Source organism: Phaethon lepturus, unplaced genomic scaffold, assembly GCF_000687285.1.
Source record: "Phaethon lepturus isolate BGI_N335 unplaced genomic scaffold, ASM68728v1 scaffold838, whole genome shotgun sequence".
NCBI classification, from domain to species: Eukaryota; Metazoa; Chordata; class Aves; order Phaethontiformes; family Phaethontidae; genus Phaethon; species Phaethon lepturus.
This window is the reverse complement of record NW_010556777.1, coordinates 287,076-307,497: the sequence shown is the minus strand read 5'-3', so window position 1 is coordinate 307,497 and position 20,422 is coordinate 287,076. Positions and strand designations below refer to the sequence as shown.

Here is a 20,422-nt window from a genome sequence, read left to right as displayed (position 1 = left end):
AGCTGGAGTTTCACTGAGTTGCAGTGCCCAGGGTAAAGCTAAGAGATTCATAGATTTCTAGACCAGAAAAAACTTTTATTATTATCAAACCAGATTTCTTTAATAATATGAAACAAAGAATTTTAGTCAGTAGTTTCTGCCTGTAGTACAATAATCTGAGTTGCAAGTACAACGATTCAAATAAACCTCCAAGTAAGTATACCACAGGATTGTTTTCTTACTGTGAAAATATTTGTTTAGCTACCTGTGTTGCCTGTACAGATAACAGATAATTTTCAAAGTACACTGAAGATATAAAATATGTGTGTAATACATTCTATTATTTCTACTAGGCAATTTCCTGGATAACATGCATGGTGTAATTTTATTTCAGATTCTGAGTGTTCAGCCTCGAATCTGTAAAAAAAACCAAAACCGAACAACACACTACCAACAAAAAAAATGCCACAACAACCACCCCTGACTCCCAGAGATCAACTGCCCATCTCCTGAAATTCTATACACTGATACATCCACACCTTTCGGGCCAACTTTGAAGGGTCACTGAGAGGCCAAATACCCCTCAAAAAACTGAAATCAATCTTAAATCTTACAGAAATCAATGATCTGTGCAACAGGAAACAATATGATATGTTGAAATACCGTGCTAGATCTAGAATACAACAGGAGTTTTTTTATTAATTTCACTACATAGTCGTTCAGTTCTGTGAGGTGCAAACACTGTCCAGCTATTTCCTTCTGACTCTTTACTAAGGACTGAGTAAAACGGATGCTTTAGACCAGAACAGTGATGTAAACAGGACCAACAAGCTATGTGCCAGTAGCAAAACAATTACAGTAGAAAATTATTTTCTCTATAAAGTTTACAGCAAAACAGACTACATTGTTTTAAGCTTTGTTTGACTTTACAGATTAAAGGTGCTGAAATATGCTATTTTCCTGTCTGTCAGACAGTTTTGCAGTCTCTCAGATGAACCGATGCTTCCTACTGGATTAATATACAGCAGCAATCAGGATTATCCATAGATTACAAACCCCAAAACCAGAAATATACGATTTTAGAGCTACAAAGGAGAAGAGAAGGAAATCACAACAACTAAACTTATTTTTCTTTAATGAGATTCTAAAAAATAGAAACATGAATTGGGATATTTCTTCATTCAACAGAACACCACCAATCATTAGATTATTTCTCATCAATGAGATACATAATCCCTTTCTTATTGCCCTATGTCGCTTTTTCTGTCAATAGTATATCCAAAATATTGGTATGAGGATTCAATCCACAGAGATTTTGTATACCATTTCTATTCCTGACAAACCATTCACCCATTCATCAGAATGGTATCTGCACCAGACCTATGAATGGCTACTTCTACCCTATACTTGATTATGATCACATGGTTTTCTGAAGACTGAAAAAAACCAGAATTCGTATTTAGGGAATCTGAACCTTTTCTAAGATGCATATAATTTTGAGGGGTAATTTTTAGGATGCAAAATAATCCTATCCTGAATGTTTTCACACAATGCAGCAGAGCAACCTGAGATTTCACTCCCTGTAGACAGGTTTGAAAATGAAAGCTCAAAGCACAAGACAAGAAGAAATAGCATGGGAGGAATAGAATCTGCCGTTCCTTGGAAGCAAAAGAAAAAAATTTTTATACACTTCCTTGCCTCTGTTATGCAAGTGTACAAGCCGGGAAAACAACCCGCAGCATGAAGAAATCGATACCCTATGAACCAGGACAGCAAAACTGCATCAAGTTCAGAATCTACACAGGTTGTATACTAACTGCTTTCAAACAATGCTGTATCAAAGACTTGTTAATAAATGTCTCTGCTGCAGATTATTACATTCCACCCTTTAATAAATATTGGATTACTTGATTCTACGTGAATACTGAACCCCTTTAATGAAGTATTGGAGACACAGGCACATTACAGCATGTGAGTTTGGGAAGGATTTTTTCCTATGAAGCACCTGAAATCCTGTAGCATTATTTTGAAGTTGAAAAACTAAATATAATATCTTTTTAGAAAAGAATAACACTAGCACCAGAGACAGAATCACAAACTACAGTTCTGAACAAAAAGTTTAGAGTTGGACCTTACCCCAGTACGAGCCGACCCTATAACAAGACACCAAGGAGTTTCGAAAAGTATGTTGCTCTTCCTTTTCAGGGATATTATGTCCAGCTTTGACACGATATCCATTTTGGAACAATTCTCCCAGAGATTTTTTACGCCTTCTAGTACTTTTATAAGTTTCTGTATGTGTGCCCCGAGAAGGGTTGTGGTAGACTAAAATCTTGCTGGGAATCATGACTATATATCTTCAGCTTCAGGAGGCACTGCACGTAAGTATCGTGGTCCAGCCTTCAGTCACAGCATCCACTAATGGCGAAGATAGTCATACATTTACCCTTCTTTTTGCTAATTCAGTATCGCCATGGAGAGACAGCTCAGAGGTCTTTCTTTAACAGAACTTCTCTTTTTGATGCAGATTTATTTAACTGGATGCCAGATAACGCAAAGTTCACCCACACATATTCTTACCAAAAAATAATTCAGTATAATCTAGTCCATTTCTGTTAGCATGAAACAAACAGAAATAATTCAAATACAAAACTCAGCCTCACAAAACAGACTAGGAGTATTACAAACTGGATGGACAAAACAAATCACAGAAGGAGGCAGGCAGTGCAGATGCTCCTCTGATCCATGATGTATTAGAGCTTAAAAGCCATCTTCTATCCGGATATTACCACGTAAGCTTCTTTCAGATACACCAAAGAACCACACCCATTGATCCAAAACCCACAAACATGATGCTGTTCACTTGGAACAAACAAGTACTCTCGTAAAGAATATAGTTGTAGTCCGTGTACATAAAGGGAATTTTTTACTGTGTATTATTTTCTTTGGCAACTTTACCTATCTGTCTTCTGGTTAAAACTAGCATACAGAGGGCAGAGGTCACATAATCAGACAACTCTTACAGGATTTATCCCAGATAAAATAAAACAAACAAACATGCACAACAACCCTTCATCTAATCCCAGTTAATGACAGCTATATTACTCAAGGAAAAAAGAAAAAAAAAATTTAGCCATCAAGCAAGAGCACAAAGAATAGACCACATTAGTTCTCTCACGCAGACTTGCCCTGTGAATATTCACAAAAATGGATTTTTGTTCAGTCAGCTACCATCTCATTCAATTAGAAAACACTCTTTAAAATAAAATGTAAATGAGAGATATTATCTTCCCTAATATATGTTATGCTTTCTTAGTCAACTTTCATTCTTTGAACATAACATACAAACTTCATCTTGAAAAGCTATATTTATTTCGAGGAATATGCTTATTATTCCTATTTTTGGTCCTCATAGGAGCCACAAAGATGTATATGCCAAAAATATATCAATACCATCTGGAGTACAATGCAAAGCAGACACAAAAATAGACTGCACCACGCACTTATAGGAAATGTACAGGATCTCAAAGCATTTTGAAAATGTTATTAAAGTGTGACAATGCCAAATACAGAAATGGGGAGAACAGTACACACAAATTTCAAATCTCAGGTAATACGCAGTGAGCGAATCAGAGGCAAACCGCTTCTGTGACTCCTTTACATTGTAACATTTACACTGTTCTTACTAACAACCTGGTCATGTTCCCACTGGTCACAGTAGTGAAGTTCAACTGAGTCTAGTGGGAACAGTTTTTGATTCTATACATACGCATGCAGCCCTATATATAATATATCTGTGAGCACTTAAATAATTCCTCTCAAATTGGAAGGATTTGAACAAGGCAGTACTTATCTGTGTTACCTATTTTTCTTTCTTTTTGTATTTCATCTTGAATAGTATTATAATCTTGTTATTATCCAATTTTAAACTTATCATTAGTGTACTCTGTACTTAGCACAGCAAATGTTTGGGTGTAGAATCCATTTACCCTGTGAGCCTAGAACATCTCTAAAAGAAAACAGTACCCAAACCCAAGTAATGAATAGCAAGAGCCAAGCTGTTTAGTTTACATAACCTGTATTTTGAGTTTAGTAATTTGACAGTATTCCTTTAACTCTCTCATCTCCCTGGCATAGCCAGATTTTTATCAATTTTCTCTGCTAAATCTGATGTATACATCAAAATCTGAAAACATGAATTAAATGACAAAATCTGGAAATAAATCTAAAATAAACCTGTTCTACAAGTTAAAAATATTAACCCTAATTTCAGCAGCAGCAGGATGATGACACTGGTGCTGAGCAGCACTGTTCAGCATCACAGAGCCACAAAGAGATGTTTGTATTACTTTCCTGTGCAGATGTTTCTGCTTTCCAATGGAATTTTTTTTTACCATTTTGTTGTACAACCTGATTATGCAAGACAGCTTATTGTTTTCAGTGAGAGCACAGTTTTCTACCATCTATATTATATACCTATTACTTGGACAAATTTCTCCTATTAGGTGTAAAATTAGATTACAGAAAATTGTTCTCTATAGGCTAAATCATTTTTTTCTTCAATTGTCAAGAAAACTACCTTCTAGATATCCCATCACCTAGCTCAGACGAGCATCTGAGTGAAAGTCTGAAATCCAATTAAGCAGATGAAGATGATACCATTAGGAAAATGACACTGTTTCCAGTGTTTCTGTATTTCTTCCTACCCCCGTGAAGGACGCAGTTGACAGCCTCCTGGTCTGAGGTAGACTTAAAACTCCTACAACTCTGTGTTATCAGAAACACTGGAGATGTGTGCAATCTCCTCAGAAGTAGTTACTCCAAACTAATCAACATTCATTCTGTTCTAAAAAGCTCTAGGATGACTTTTTAAAACCTACTGCACCTTCAATGAACCCAAGCTATTTAAAGGGTGTTATGGCTGAAGTTTTCCATGTTTTAAACAGAAGCGCATCCTTGGAGCATATCACTCCATGACCCTCCCTAAATTTGCCATAAAAATGGATCAATATACTTATGGAGGCATTGCTACCATTAAATGACAACTTGCTTCCAAAGTCTATCCAAATGTGAAACTATTAATCTCAAATATTCAGGAGAGGAAGCAAGACTACTTAGCAGACGAGCTCCGCTTTACCTTTGGCTATGCAGGAACTAGGTAACCGCTATACCATTTGGCGAGAGGGTGAGGGAAGAACAGATCTTTGGCGTAGACAACCAATGTGCTGGGTAGAAGCAGGTATCAAATTATTGTCCTCTAAAGTACAGGTTAGACAGGGGTGACTGATTTGCTGTGCTTTTATAGGATACACTCTGCTTTCAGTTGTGCCCAAAAGCACAATCTAGAAAAAACATGAAACACAAGGAAACCTGCCAAGAAGAAAGCTGCTGTAGACAAAAATTACTTTGTTATATCCAGTGACCTTTCTCCCCTTGAAAATTGCTTTTTAATTTATTTTACAGTAAGGCAACACAGAACGTTACACGCTATCTTTCCTCTCTTTCAGGTTGCTACTCCTGAAACTACAGTGAAAACTCCATTGTTCTACATGAAATGGCCCTTAAAATTTTCATTGTTCCTATTTCAAAAAGGGTAAAAGTATTATTCACAGAAAAGAAAAAAATAACCCGGTGCATCTGAATATAAGAACTACACAGGCTGGCCAACAACTACCTTTTTGGTACAACTCTGTAGCGTTGTCTATGGGCTATGACAAAAACAGAGCAACCTGATGTCCATTCTACCAAGCACTTACCTCTCATTAATCTCACTAAATGATTTGGAAGCTAAATTTACAATCCAAACTTCAGTTCCTGAAGCAATGCACGTAGTTGCATTATTTACTTTTTTATCTCCCAGTCTGAAAGTCTTAATATAATATGTAAACCATTCACAGAAAGCTTGACACCAGCAGTAACAAAAAGAGAATCACTAGATATGTAAACATTAACTTTGCTGCTTTATACCACTTCAGGCAATGACTATGTCATATTCCATATGACAAGCAGAGATATATCCAGTAGTGAATGAATAGCAGATCCTTACATAAAATCAGAGTGTATTATCTTGTAAATATCGTATTTTGTAAAGGAATTATTACCCCACCAAACTGACGGTGGTGCCATTTTTAACAAAAGGCTGAAAGCATGAAGGGAAGGATAAATAATATTTTTACTGACCTCATGGAAAAAAGAACTAGGGAAAAAAGGATTTTTTTTTTTTCTTTATCTTACAGTTGTGTAATCCTTTCTAGATACTGAAGTCCATATTCAAAAAGGATGCAAACTATGCCTTTTTTAATTCTTTGATTTTTGGATAATAAATTAATTGGACACTTTACTGATGATGTTACTAAAATCAAGATGACCCTTGAAATAAGAGGTTGCACCTGAGCAAGCTAACCTTGCAAGAGAGGTGGCACTGAAGGTTGGAAACTTGGGGTTTGTTTTTTAAAGTGCCCATTACAACTCAACAAACAGTAGCTTCACTTCCTGAAGAATGACAAGTGTAATTTTATAATTTATAAGTATAATTGTATAATTTTCCTGGCATTCATTAGGAACAAATTGCACTAGAATCAGGAATAACCTATTCTGAGAGGCTGTAACTGCAGGGTAGGACAAATGATAAGAACAAAGGCAAAAGAAGGACAAAGGCCAGATCTAAAGCCTGACTCATGCTGCAGGACGTTGGTTTAAAAAAAGACTTGCAATTCTGCCTGCCTTTGCTCCTGTGAGTCACAAGGCATGGGCCATAACTGCCAAAGAAACAATGAGCACATTATGAAATAAGACTTGAAAAGGAGTCAAATATTTCAGTTCTAATCAACTGGTACGACATAATGCATCCTAGCCATTGAACCTTCTTCAGCCTTTGAATTGCACAAACAAAATATTTACAGAATAGATATGAACATATATATATACACAGATATATTAATTGTGAAAAACAGGTTATGAAAATCATACACCACAAAATTCTGTATCTGATTATGATCCAAGTGTAATAAATAAATAAAAAAAAAAACACCCACAAAAACCCCACACACTGTTTTCTGACCAGTTGGGTGCCAACTTCATAAAATATTTTTGCCTACACAAGAGAAGTGATGCTGTTTTACTCAGTGTGGAGAATGATTCCTTGCACATGGCTTAAATTTATATTGTAATAACAACAAACAATATTTCATAGAAGCTGTCAGATTTAGAATTTAGGCATAAAATTTCATAGAAATAAGAGAGTTTGGTGTTTTAACTGCCTTTTGGAAATACAGCTGTCATGTAGGTCCATACAACACTTATCGGTATCTGTTATTTCACCCCACACCAGTACTAAAAAGTAGTCTTCACCTGTTCAGTACTGTATCATGTTTAAATACAAAGTCTGAAAACTGCAAGTGTCAATTCAGCACCAAGGCTGAATCAAGAATAAATCCAGTAAAGGAAGTGGCATTTAAAACTCCTCTCTCCAAATTCATGTCAGACAGAAAAATCTGTCTGTGATCTGCCTACTGAGAAGAAGATTCTCAGGGAGTTTCAAGTGCACACAAATGCTCGCACTGATAGGCCAATGTGACTGAATCACTAAGAACAGATAGGGAAAATTTCTATGCACTAGAGTAGATTAGAACCAGTACCTAGATAGGTAGGTGTCTGGTGGTTCTCTAGAAGATGCCGTTCTTCCAACCCTACACATCGTTTACTGTTTTTCACTGAATGCAACATACTTCTTATACGATCCACCTTGCAGGAAATTGTGTATCATTTTATTTAGATGAATTCCCAAGTTAAGAGCGAGCATGAGAGAATCCAGATGAACATATCGTGGTTTGTTTTTATTTTTCTAGATATCTCTGTTTTTACAGTACTGATTACAGTGACTCCTTTACCCAGGAAAGGAAGGAAAGTGAAACAATGTAGAAGAATCCAAATTCAGTGTTAATATGGAATTTAATAGAAAATGAAAGCTGGGATCACACTGTTTTCTTTATAAATTATTCCATCTCATCTTATACTTGCAATATTTTACATGTAGAGACTCAGATGTTCATTGACTGCCATGCCATCGTGATATATATTGCCTGATAGCTAACCACCATAAAAATAACTTTTTCTTAAGAGTTAGCATTGTTTTAACCACACTAAAACTTCAGTAACTACGCTTTAATAATAAGTATAAGAATTTTAAATAATTAAATTACATAACAATTATATAAACTTAATACATACATTATAAATTTTAATACATAATGACAATTATCTTTATTTTATTACATACATAATCACTTCAGCACATAATTAAAAAGTGAACTCCTAGATAATATCACATCCATTACCTACAGCAGCCTTTACATAACAGAACATTGGTAATAAACCTTACAGGATTTAGAATTTCAATAGCAGCTATGGAAGTTGGATGTCGAATAGGAAAGGGTTGCAAAGGTTGAATTTTGAAAAAAGAATAAATACAAAGGTTGTGAAAGCCATTCAAATCTTATTAGGATTTTATATTTATCCCACTGTGATTATTTCTTCTTCTGTCACAAGGCTTAAGAGGCATTACATCCTTGAACTTCACTGACTCACTTGACTTACCTCAAAGAGCATCCCAGATCAGAACTAAGTAAAAGCCAGCAAACTGATACAATGTGAAAATGACATCAGCACACAGCGTTAATGCCATACTTGGCCACTAACATTACGGTTAGCTCATCGGAATAAAAGACCTTTCTCCTAGGCTACAGAGGTATGTATCCACATCTCCTAAGTCCAGCATCAACTAAAATTATTCTACATCTCCAAGCACGTAACACTTCGAAAGACCAAACGGCTGCAGCGTGGATGAACAAGATTGGCATTAACTGCTGTATGCAGAGGAATTGGAAGGGAACCAGAGTATCTGTAGTGCAGCATGTGCACACCTGTACACAAGAACTCTTACAGCTCTGAAGGAAAATGATCCACGCAGTAAGGAGTTGACGGAAGAAAAACATAATTGGCAATTAGGAAGACAATAAAGCTGATAGATAATTCATACTGAGCAGCAGAGTAACTAGGTAATGATGGAGAAATAACCACTGAAGAGTTTTTGAGTACCTCAGAAATCTCATAATGCAGTAGACTAAACCATTTTGCTCTCAGTCATCTTTGCTTATGAGGGACTACAACATTTTCCTCTTGATTACGCAGATTATCGTCTCCAGATATCCTGACTTGAATACAAAACCTCTTGAAATTGAACTTGACACTTAAGACACTAAATGGCCAATTCTTTTCAGCTAAATCTCCACAGTGATGTTACAATATTATTATTTTTAATAAAAACAGCACTCCTTACAGGATAATGCTGAACAAAATGCTGTGTACTAGACCTGCCCCTGTACAGCACACTTCCCTCTGTCATAGTTTATAGAAGCTGATTTAACAAGAAGGCAAAATAATTTCACTGTATAAATCACTTATAACTGAAACAAGGAAATGGCTTTAGAAAAAAAAAATTATATACTAGAAGTTTCACTTACGTAAAAACCACATTTTTCTAAGTTTAAACACTATTTTTAAATTAAAAGATGCATTGTTCTATTTTTTATCTTTCTCTACCATCTGCTATATTTTTACTAGCAACCAGTAAAAGAGCCGATAAAGTCAAATAGGCTGCTTTTCCAGTATTTCAGCTTTTGACCTGATGTAGCAACTAAGGAGATTTCATAAGAAAGCCTACTTCTGGCAAATGCCTGTGCAGTTTTGAAGACAAGATAAGCTTAGATAGTTGGAACCTAAAATACCAAGAAAATTCTAATTCTTTGACTTCATATCCCTTTATACATACCAAATCAGAGAAGTAGGGTCGGGAGATAGATTTAGAGCAAAACGCTTTGTACCTAACTTAAGCCTGTATAAGATCTGCAAACTCAATGTACTGATTTTTTCAAAAAGAATTAAAAGCCTAAATGCCTGAATGAAAAAAGTGCACTCCAAAGTTTAGTAGCAGCTTATTTAACACTACTCCCTATTAAAAAGTTCTCTGAACAGAAGAAACTGGAAAAAGCATCAGAAAGATCCAAAAGCTTGCACTTATAAAGAGCAAGGAAATACTGCCCTCTGAATATCATTAGCTCTATTGGCAAAGACTTTCCGGCAATCCATCAGGTACGCTACTGCAGTGCTAGCAGTCTTGGAGGAGTCAATAACTTCAGAGACACTTCTGTGATGCAGAGAAATGTCCTTCCGTTTATGGACTGGATTTTCTCTGCTGTGTTTCTATTTTTATTGCATTATTTAGAATTTGAGACAGTATGATACCAAACACTGCTGAAGGTGATAACAAGGGTAATAAATGCTAAATGTGTGGGGGTCAGCAGTGAATCGAGAATAAGCCCTGCATAATGTAAGCATGGACACTATAAATACAGAAGTACTAGAGAACCTTAGGCATTCAAAAAAATTGATGTGAAACAAGTGGCAAAAAGTAGCAAACTATGAAAGGTACTGTTTTCTTAAGTCAATACTGTATGAAACTCTGCCAGATGATATAAATATCCTGCAGTCCTAAACCTCAGAAAAAGTCTTAAACGTTTTAGCTGGAAGAACACTTATCTCTATAGCCCAAATTTTCCTTCTCTATATGTCACCTGACTTTGTATGGCAAATTACTGCAATTGCAAAAATTGTATAGTGGATCAAGGAACAGACTGAGCCAGAATGTAGCATTGTTACAAACCATTACCCATCCAACCCTTACTTCTGAAATGCCACGTAAGCAGGAAGGTCAGAATTTTGCTCATACTGATAAGCATAGACAAACAAGAAGTAATCTTAATCCCAATGGAGTTTTGGCCTGGGTGACAGTCAAGCAGTGTATCTAAATAAACATATTAAAGAAACTTATGCTTTTGAGTTTGGAATTATAAAAGTGAAAATCTTAAATTCTCTTTTGACTCTTCTTAGATTCATATATATAAAGTTGAGTGAAGAAATTGCCAAGAGATTATTGAAAGGATATGAATGATCTGGTTTATATAAACCTCCGGTCTCAGTTGAGTACGTAAATTCATTCAGAGTGCTCTGATATTCAGTAAGAACAGCCATTATATAAAATTTCTAACGTCTCATGCAGAATTCCTAACTTCTAATCCTTCTAGTGAGATCCCAACTATCTTTGCATTGGTTTATATCAATTCCAGTCTCAACACGATTTGCATATGACTAATTCAGTCTTGCAAAAAGGTCAGGAGGAATTTGGCTACCTTTTGAGTTTTTTTGTTTGTTTTTTTTTGTTTAAATTACTTAAACTGCATAATGCATCTTTTCTTAATTGCACATAAAAGAAGCCTCATGCACCACAGAGTACACTAGACAACTGGTGCTGAGTTAATGAGAGCTACATGGACATCTCAGTACACTTAGTCCAGGGCTTAGAAGATAAGAGATCCTTTAAACCATGTAACACAAGTCAAATGCTTAGAAATACAAAATGAGATAAAGCTCAAAAACAGTCAGCAGAAATCATAAAACTTAAGTTAAAATTACCAGAATACAAATTCGCATGTTCTAGGTATAAGGACCTCTGTTTTGGGGCTTATGCAGATATTAATCATATTACTTATGAAGCATAAAATAGTGTAAACAACAAGCACTGAAAATTGAAAGTTGAGAAGGTCTGCAACAACATTACTCAGATTCAATGTATTAAAAAAACTCCACAGTTACCAAGAAATTGGTGAAAGAAGATATTGAGGGAAAAACTACTAGATAATGTAAAAGAAATAGATTGAATACCTACAAGGTACTGTACAATTTAACATACTCTCTGGGAGCTAAGACATGAAATTTATTTTCAACTGGTTTTTAGCTGACTTTTAAAGATAAGAAACAACTAGTTAAATTAAAAAAAGTTAATCTTATCTCCCATATTACCATTCAGGAAAGCGTGCAGGTTAGTTACATGCTGTAGGTAGCTCAGGAAAAGTTGGAAAACATCTGCCTAATGATAATACAATGACCATTTTGGACACAAGTAGCATTTTTAAATGCTCCTCACTCAAAGGAATACAAATGCCAGAAGACAGCATAAGTGAATTATGGGTTCCCTAAGCAGTTTGAGTTAAAGAGTTTTCTTATAGAGCATTATTCCATGTTCTATTAAGGACAAAACTGTACAGTTTGGGTAGCATTCATTTGAGCCGAAGGGACTTAATCACAGAAAGATGACTGAAACCATCAGAGAACACAAGAGCAGTCATAAAGTAATTAAACTGACACTAAAAAGCAGGGTAAAAAGAAAACATTGAAGTATTTTTTCACGTAATACCCAGATGTTGAGAACATGTTTTCATTAGACAAGAACAGATATGGAGAAAAGAAAATTACATAATATCTTACCAAAAAATGCAGAATGTTTGGATATTAAGAGGAACTGCAGTGATTTATTTTTCATCATAAATCCCATATACTTGATATTACCATCCCATTATTATCCTAGAGGGAGTATGACTGAATGAATATGAGTAAAAAAGTTAATATCAGTTATTACAAACTACTTAGAATTTAGCAGTCCCTCTATAGCAAAATAGTATTTTGTGTGTCTGAATCACTAAATTTGACAGACTATGATTATGAATGTTTGTGGATCAATGTCCAGAAGAAACATTAGCTAGGACATTAACTGATGATGATAATAGACAATTTAGGTATATCACATGATGGAAAGTCGAGCTACTAATGTTCCTTTGTCTAATACATGTGGGAAAAAAAAGTTTGGTTTACATCATGGAAACGTCTATCTGAAAAACATATGCTGAAGAATATTAATATAACTTTAGAAGTTCCAAATATTACAACCAGAAGAAAATGCTGAGAGTGTTTCATTGAAGGGAGGGTTGTCTATATGACTTTATCTTGGCAGATAAGGAAACAGTTATTATGGAATTCAAAGTTAGGCTGCTTAAATGAAAATACTGATTATACTTGCTGTTTATGAAAAAAAAAACACAACCCACAACAAAAACACAAAGCACAAAATAGTAATATATATTTTGTATTTAAAACCATCAAATTTCAAACAGAATATATTGTTTATGAACTATGTCAACCAACCATGGATTTACTGCATTGCAAATAAAAGATGTTTTAATTGTAGCAATCTATTAGTAGCAGCACTTCAGTAATAATGGCAAAAAGGCAAAAGTGTCGCATATAGATTTTGTAACTAACAAAAAGCCTATCATGTAATGATGGCATACCTGCCTTCCTAACATAACTAAAGAGAATGCTAATAAATGCATCCACTAAGCCAGACATTTTTATGTCATCATGTCTGGGTAACTCACATGCAGTAGTTTTAAAAACTCATCCTGTGGGCTACTTAATGTTGATTTTCAGTGAGTCTGGCACATATAGTTTATAGAAATTCCAGAAACATTTAAGAAAGTTAATGTTATTTCCACGTGTTTAAAGGAAATAACCATACTCCTATTAATCAGATCTCAGACAAAATAAAGAATTCTACTACAAAGTAATTAAGGGGTCAAGATAAAGAATTATATTTATGTATACATTTTAGGAAAACATCCTATCCCATTAGATTTTCCGTTAAATGTCATGTTTGAGTGATAAAGCTATAAATACTGATGTAATTTATACAGCATTGCCATGGCACTCATTAAATGGACCAAGAACCATTAAGCCTTGAAATGAATCTGGTATGTCTTCCCTGGGAGTCTTGTCAGGGATGTGTTCTTGACCTTAAGTTATTTAATACTTCTATTAATATTCTGGAAGAAAAGTAAAATGCATGCTAATAAAGTTAACCAATGATGCTAGAGGACGTAATACTTGATAAGGAATATAACAAGCTAGAGACAAGCAGGGCGTGGGATCATGTGTAAAGCAGGATGGCAACAAACTATGTACATTTGTTTATAGGTAACTATAAACTTAAGACTGGATTTTTTTTTTCCACTAAAGATGCATTCTTGCTCAATCAAGGTTTTCCTCTCAGAAGGAGATGGGAGAAGAAAAGATGCAAGTCAAAGTAGCCTAGCCAGCCAGGCAGCCAGATAAACAAGAAACACTTTCATTTGAATTTATTATGTAACTGGCATCAGCTATGACATTAACTTGCAATAGCTCTTCAACATTCCGAGAGTATAACTACTCTTGGGCTCAGCCTGCCACTCATTCACCCCGGAAAAATCAAGGTACTCTACTACCTATCGCCCCTCCCAAACACAGCAGAATAGAAAACAGAATGAATTTATGGTAGATTTTCTATGCAGTGTTAATTACCACTCACAGACAGCGATAGACTGGAAACAGAAGATGATTTAAATTACCCAGTTTACCTTGAATTCAGAGTTGTAGGGAAGCAAGCACATAGTTTCTATGAGTGTCAGCTAGGTAACAGGAACTAGTGACACCTGAGACTAATACACTCTCCGAGTTTCTCCTCTGCTCCAGATTTGGCTAACTTGTTTGACTTCTCATCAGCGGAGGAGAGAAGCAGCAGCATAGTTCCACACTTGCATGCAACAATACTTGTAAGAATTGGTCATGTATGTTATGACAAATACGTACTTGTCACAAGGTTACCTTTTGCTATTAATACTATACCAACTCAAAAGCCTGTTGTGAAGTACCACTGTAACTGTCACCCTGTCAAAACATACATGCTCTGTGAAAACTAAACTCATGAAGGTACCGAGAAGAAAGATTGTTGAAGAAGAAAAGAAACGAGAGAGAAACAAAAGAAACAAGAGAAGAAAAGAACAAGAAAAATTATTGTCTTCAATATCATACAAATGTGATGCAGTCCATTCAATGACATATTATTGACAAATCAACAAGCAGATCACATATTCAGAACTATTTTCATGAAATTAATTCTAACACCCGTTTGAAGGCATTTAAAGTGTACAAAGAATGTTACTGCACAGAAAAGTAGTGCATATCCACATATACACAAAATACAATTCTCCTAGGAAGCTTTACAGAATTTAGCTTCCATTACCTATAAAATAACTGATAGTGTGAGTAAAATGACAAAAAATGCTTTAAAGCTGTATAAAATACACTAGTTTTGTAAGAAATATTGTAGAATCTGAATGTGTATTCAAAGTTTTCACCAATAGATGGCAGAAATGCACAATACTTAACGAAAATCCTTGCAAATTATTGTAAATTTAAGGTGTTAATAAAGGGATATTTTTGAGACCTGTGGATGGATCAAAATATAGTTGTTTGCATTATAAAGTTTTGGAACTCATAATTCCTCTGTCACACTGGTATCCCTACAAATTAGTTATCAGAGCACTTCTTTCTGTCAGTATAACTACGGTACTGCTCTAAGTTCCATTAACATATATACGTTTTCCAAAAGAAATAAAGTGTTCTGCAGATTCAAATACGGTTTCAGGCTGAGCTGTTCTGCAGAGGCAATGTCAAAAAAAGTCTATAGGGTATTGAAACAAATGTTGTTTTCATGTCATAGATTTTTAACTAAAGCTGCATCTTGAAGCACACTTGCGGGATGGCCGGGAGGCATTCACAGCATCAGCTTAACTATCTTCATAGGACACACAGTTTTTTCTCCGAAGCCATCTATCTCTTTCTACAGATGGAAACCCATTTCGTTCTCCGGCTCACAAATGTAGCCGAATGCCTACCAGAGATGTTGGAAACAGTCTTCTCAGGGCAGGAATTGATACATAGACCACAAGCCTCGTCCAAAATTACTTGAAATGTCTGTAAGGGGACCTGGACAGAATTTGAGCAAGGACTGAAAAAAGAATCCCCTCTTTTCCATAACTACGCTTATCACCACACAAAGAGATTTCTGCTTTATGCTATGCGTGTGTCTCTGTCTGGTTCTGTTGTTTGTCTTTTCCCCGCTGTAAATCTTGAATTATTTTCTGAAAAAAATAGCACAGCTTCAGCAGCAGTCTAGACTAATGGAGATGTCAGGGAAGAAGAATGATGGAGAAAAAAAATCTTCCTGACAATAGAATGTATTAGGAATCAAACAGTTTCTATTGCTTGAAATTTTGTACTGTAGAACAGATAAATTGCTGGAAGCACATGGTCAGGAAAAGGAAATAGATTGTTTAACAGATCTTTTATAGCTTTAATTTCTGTGATTCAATAATATGAGGCACTACCAAATCCATATATTAGGCTTTATTTAAATCACTGTAATTCTAAGACTGATTGCTCCTCATTTGCATGTCCTTGTAAACGCGAAGCCAAGATCATGTTTTACATGTTTAATCTTCCTCTAACAATACCATCCTGTCAAGGCAATTTATTCCAATACAGTCTGCTCATAAAATCAATATTTCCTTTTTCACAAGCATACAAGTACATGATAAAAGGCAGTGCAGTTATGTGAAGTGCCTTTGCTATCACAGAAGATAGAATAACATTTTTAAGTGGTGCATAGAGTGCTTTGTAAATCATTACTGAACATAACTGGAAGATATTAATTTGTTGCAGGGCTCTCCAACTTGGCAGACTGCAAGCTATCCAAAGAAACAAAGATCTGAATCTGAAACTCAGCTATGATACTCAGATCACGATGACTTTGTGCTAAAAAAATGAGTTTTACCATGGCATTGTTTCTCCCATTGCAATTCTTTTTGTTTTCATCCAATGACATTTTTAGTCTGCCTTCATTTAGACTGTAAAGACAGTCTCCAGACTCGGCGATGCACTGAAATAATTTTGTGAAAATGAACTGTCAAAATTATCCGTAACATCTCAAGAGCCAGAAACTCCATCCTTTCTGTTATCATTCTTCCCTTGGAAAGATTCTCTCCACTCCACAGAATCCTGCACTTGAAGTGGAGAATTGCCTTTCTATCACTATCAGAAAGTTTCTTGTTATAGTCTTGTGCAAGAAATATTTGTGATTTTATAAAGCATAGCTTTAGTTTATGTATAAATGCTACTTTTGCAAAACAGCGTTAGAAAAATGTCAAGGGGATCTAGATGCAAATGAACATCAGAAAACACACTGATGTTTGTATCCGTACACTTTTAGGTCAAAGCATAAGAAATTTTTATACCAACTGCCAAAGTAATGTATATCACTAAATTACAGATTCATTGAAATTTTCTTCCCTTTCTCTACTCCCCCCCTGGTATTTCAGTAATATGTAGATCATTCCATGTGCCAGTTGTATTGTGCTCATGTACTTTCTTTTCTTATGCTACCCTATGCTAGTAAAAATGATACCCTAGAAATCCTTTCTAAAGGATTTATCAAATCTAAACATTTGATATTTTGCAGGTTTAAAATGCTGTTGTGCCTTCAGCTGCACATTAGACAGTGAACACCCTACCATTCCTAGAAACCTTTTGATGGAAAAACATAATCTGATCCATCTTGCATACTGAATTTTGTTTGCATACTGTAATCTAGCTGGAAGATTAGATTTGAAACAACATCCTGTATGAATATTGATTAAAAATTTCATTCATATACAGCATTTTGAGATATAAATATACATTTTCTCAACATCTGAATGCAAGAGAAGTGAGGAAAGTGGAAGGCTTCACACATTAAGAGTTACACAATAGCTGAATGGTGGCATTTCTGAACTAGCATAAGAAAAAGAAAACACAACTGTCTTTCCACTATAGTGCATTAAAAAAATATACATTCAGACCACGCGTCCTCTGCTATACTTCACATCTTTCTATGAGCATTTTGTGTTCCGAAGGCAAAGTGTGTTTTTATTTAGGATAGTTTGTGGGTTTTAAATACTGTTTAAACTGTGTGTTTGTACGTACTTTATCGTTAGTTAGTTAAACCAGGACAGTTCTTGTGAAATTGGGAATACAGGGAGCCACATTCTGGTGACTTTCATTCCATCTAATACTTAGATGCACCTATGAAAGCTGACTGACATGACTCAATAGTGAAATGAACTGGAAAGACCCTGATGCACAATACATTCCAGACAATGTCTTTTATTTGGGCTCCTAAGTGATCTTGAAATTTAAGGCATATAAATTAATCCCGCTTAATCAGTATCAAATTCTTAAAACATGCAAAGAATTTTTGGGGTACACTGAAGTCCAAACATGTTAAATGATTTTTGCACTGCCTATCCAATTGCCTCGCTAGCAGGCTAACCTCCCTGCGATTCCTATTTCCACTTGGTGCACAAACCAGAACTTACGTGTTCTGAATCACCCTCCACACAAATATATCTCTTTCAATTACAAAAATTATGTAAAAGGAAAAGTAGGCATCTAACCTGAAACTGTAAATAATATGGTCCAGACACCCTCCTTTCCCCTTCACTCACACTCCCAGTCCTGCCACTGTATTACCTACAAGTGTGTTTGAAGTATTTGAGCTCCACAGGCAGAGTAAATTTGGTGTAAAGGAATAGACAATCTTCATTAATACACTTCAGAGTATTTGCTTAAAAACTCTTTCATCACAGCATCTCAGAATAATAATTTGTTGATCTAAATTACAGCTATGTCAGGGACCCCAATAATTCATGTTTTTTAATTAGTGGATTATTTCACTACGGATGTTTTTCCCTAAAGTGAAAAACCTTTGGAATAAACACAGTGGAAGCAAGCGCAAACCTTAAAGATTGTAAATATGTTACTCCTAAGATGACTACATATAAAAAAAAAAAATTAAAAAATCTGTGCGTCTGCAGATGATAAATGTCTTCGGAGGATTCCATGAGAAAACAGGTAAAGTGGGACTATAAACAAGAAATCAAGAAAAAGCGACATTGGTATAATTAAGAGAGATGGAAATCCTTTCAGCCCTACGAATAAATGTAGGTACAATGCTTAACTCTGCCTGCAAAATGGCATAAATCTTGTCAAAACTATCCAGCAGAAACTTCTAAACAGGCAAACGCTCTCATTATTCCTGTTGGTACTGTTAGTTAGATTGCTGTGTCACCGTAAGTCAGTCAATTATGCAGTCACTTTCGCAAAGGGTCACTTTCACAAATCTGAAACAATTATCTCTTTGCCTCACTTCCCAAGTTTTGCAGTTTTGCTATTTTTGCATTTCATATTCCTTTTCTGTAGATCCTGTGATTCTAGTTTTTGGTCTTAGATAGCCTTCATCTCCAATGATTTCAATCTCAAAATTCTGGAAAACTCTGATATGTCACATTCAAGTGTGAAAATACATCCCTTTAATTCACATAATGCAAAGAATCTGGGATTGCATTACAGCTAGTGAAATCAGCAATTTTCATTTAAGCATAAGCTTGTTTTTTATTTACATACCTTCTTTTTTTATTTGATTTCCTATCATAACATGGAACCGTATAACATTTTCTCCTTCAAAAACCATTACTTCATTTTACATACATGAAAGAAGTACATGATGAAGATAGTAAACATATGAGGATCTGTAGTGATTTTTCCTGGCTGTTTTACCGCTTTCTTCTTTGGCATACTAGTAACCACTGATGTACATAGTATGAACTCTAACATGGTTATACATTTATTAATCTCTTTTCATACAACAGTAATTCATCAATATTTTGCATGTTTGCACTTCTGTATCAAGTTTAAAATATTATAATACTATAAAAGATCCTCTGTTTTATTTTCCTTTCCATGTGAAACATTTAAGATGACCACTCTGTTCAGTTTTCAGGGACGAGTGCCTGTATTTCAGGAGAAATGGTTGTCAAACTGAGTTTCATATGTCGTCTAAAGACAGGGCATTCACCAAGTATGCCATTTTTAGGAAGTTTTCCCTGAATAAAAGCTCCCAAATTTTTACTTTCATTTTACTTTACTAGAGAGAATATCTGTACTGGGTTTGCGTGGCAAGGTTTTGGTAGCAGTGGGGGTTGCAGAGGGGGCTTCTGCAAGAAGTTGCTAGCAGCTTCCCCTGTGTCAGATAGTGCCAGCTGGCTCCAAGAAGGAACCGCCACTGGTCAAGGCCAAGCCAGTCAGCGACAGTGGTAGCGCCTCTGGTATAACATATTTAAGAAGGGGAAAAAAACGTGCATATGGCTTTTTGCAGCCAGAGAGAGGAGTGAGAATACGTGAAAATAACTCTGCAGACACCCAGGTCAGTGAAGGAGGGGGAGAATGTGCTCCAGGCGTTGGAGCAGAGATTCCCCTGCAGCCCATGGTGAAGACCATGGTGAGGCAGGCTGTCCCCCTGCAGCCCATGGAGCTCCATGGTGGAGCAGATCTCTGACCCTGTAGGACATCCATGCTGGAGCAAGCAAGAAGTGACCCAGGCTGGAGCAGTTCATGAAGAACTGCAGGCTGTGGGAAGGACTCACATTGGAGAAGTTCATGGAGGACTGTCTCCTGTGGGAGGGACCCCAGGCTGGAGCACTGGAAGAGTGAGAGTCCTGCCCTTGAAGGGGAAGGAGCAGCAGAAGACAATGTGCAATGAACTGACTGCAACCCCCATTCCCTGTCCCCCTGTGCCACTTGT

The 20,422-nt window shown here is 35.8% G+C and overlaps 1 protein-coding gene across 1 annotated transcript in view; it reads right to left on the bottom strand.

Moving 5' to 3' along the window:
• The window catches only part of LOC104625029 (calcium-activated potassium channel subunit alpha-1-like), a gene marked incomplete at its 3' end in the record, with an annotated part of 300,418 nt that overhangs the window by 34,183 nt on the left and 245,813 nt on the right, over positions 1-20,422 (bottom strand). The gene's annotated exons all lie outside the window — the stretch shown is intronic.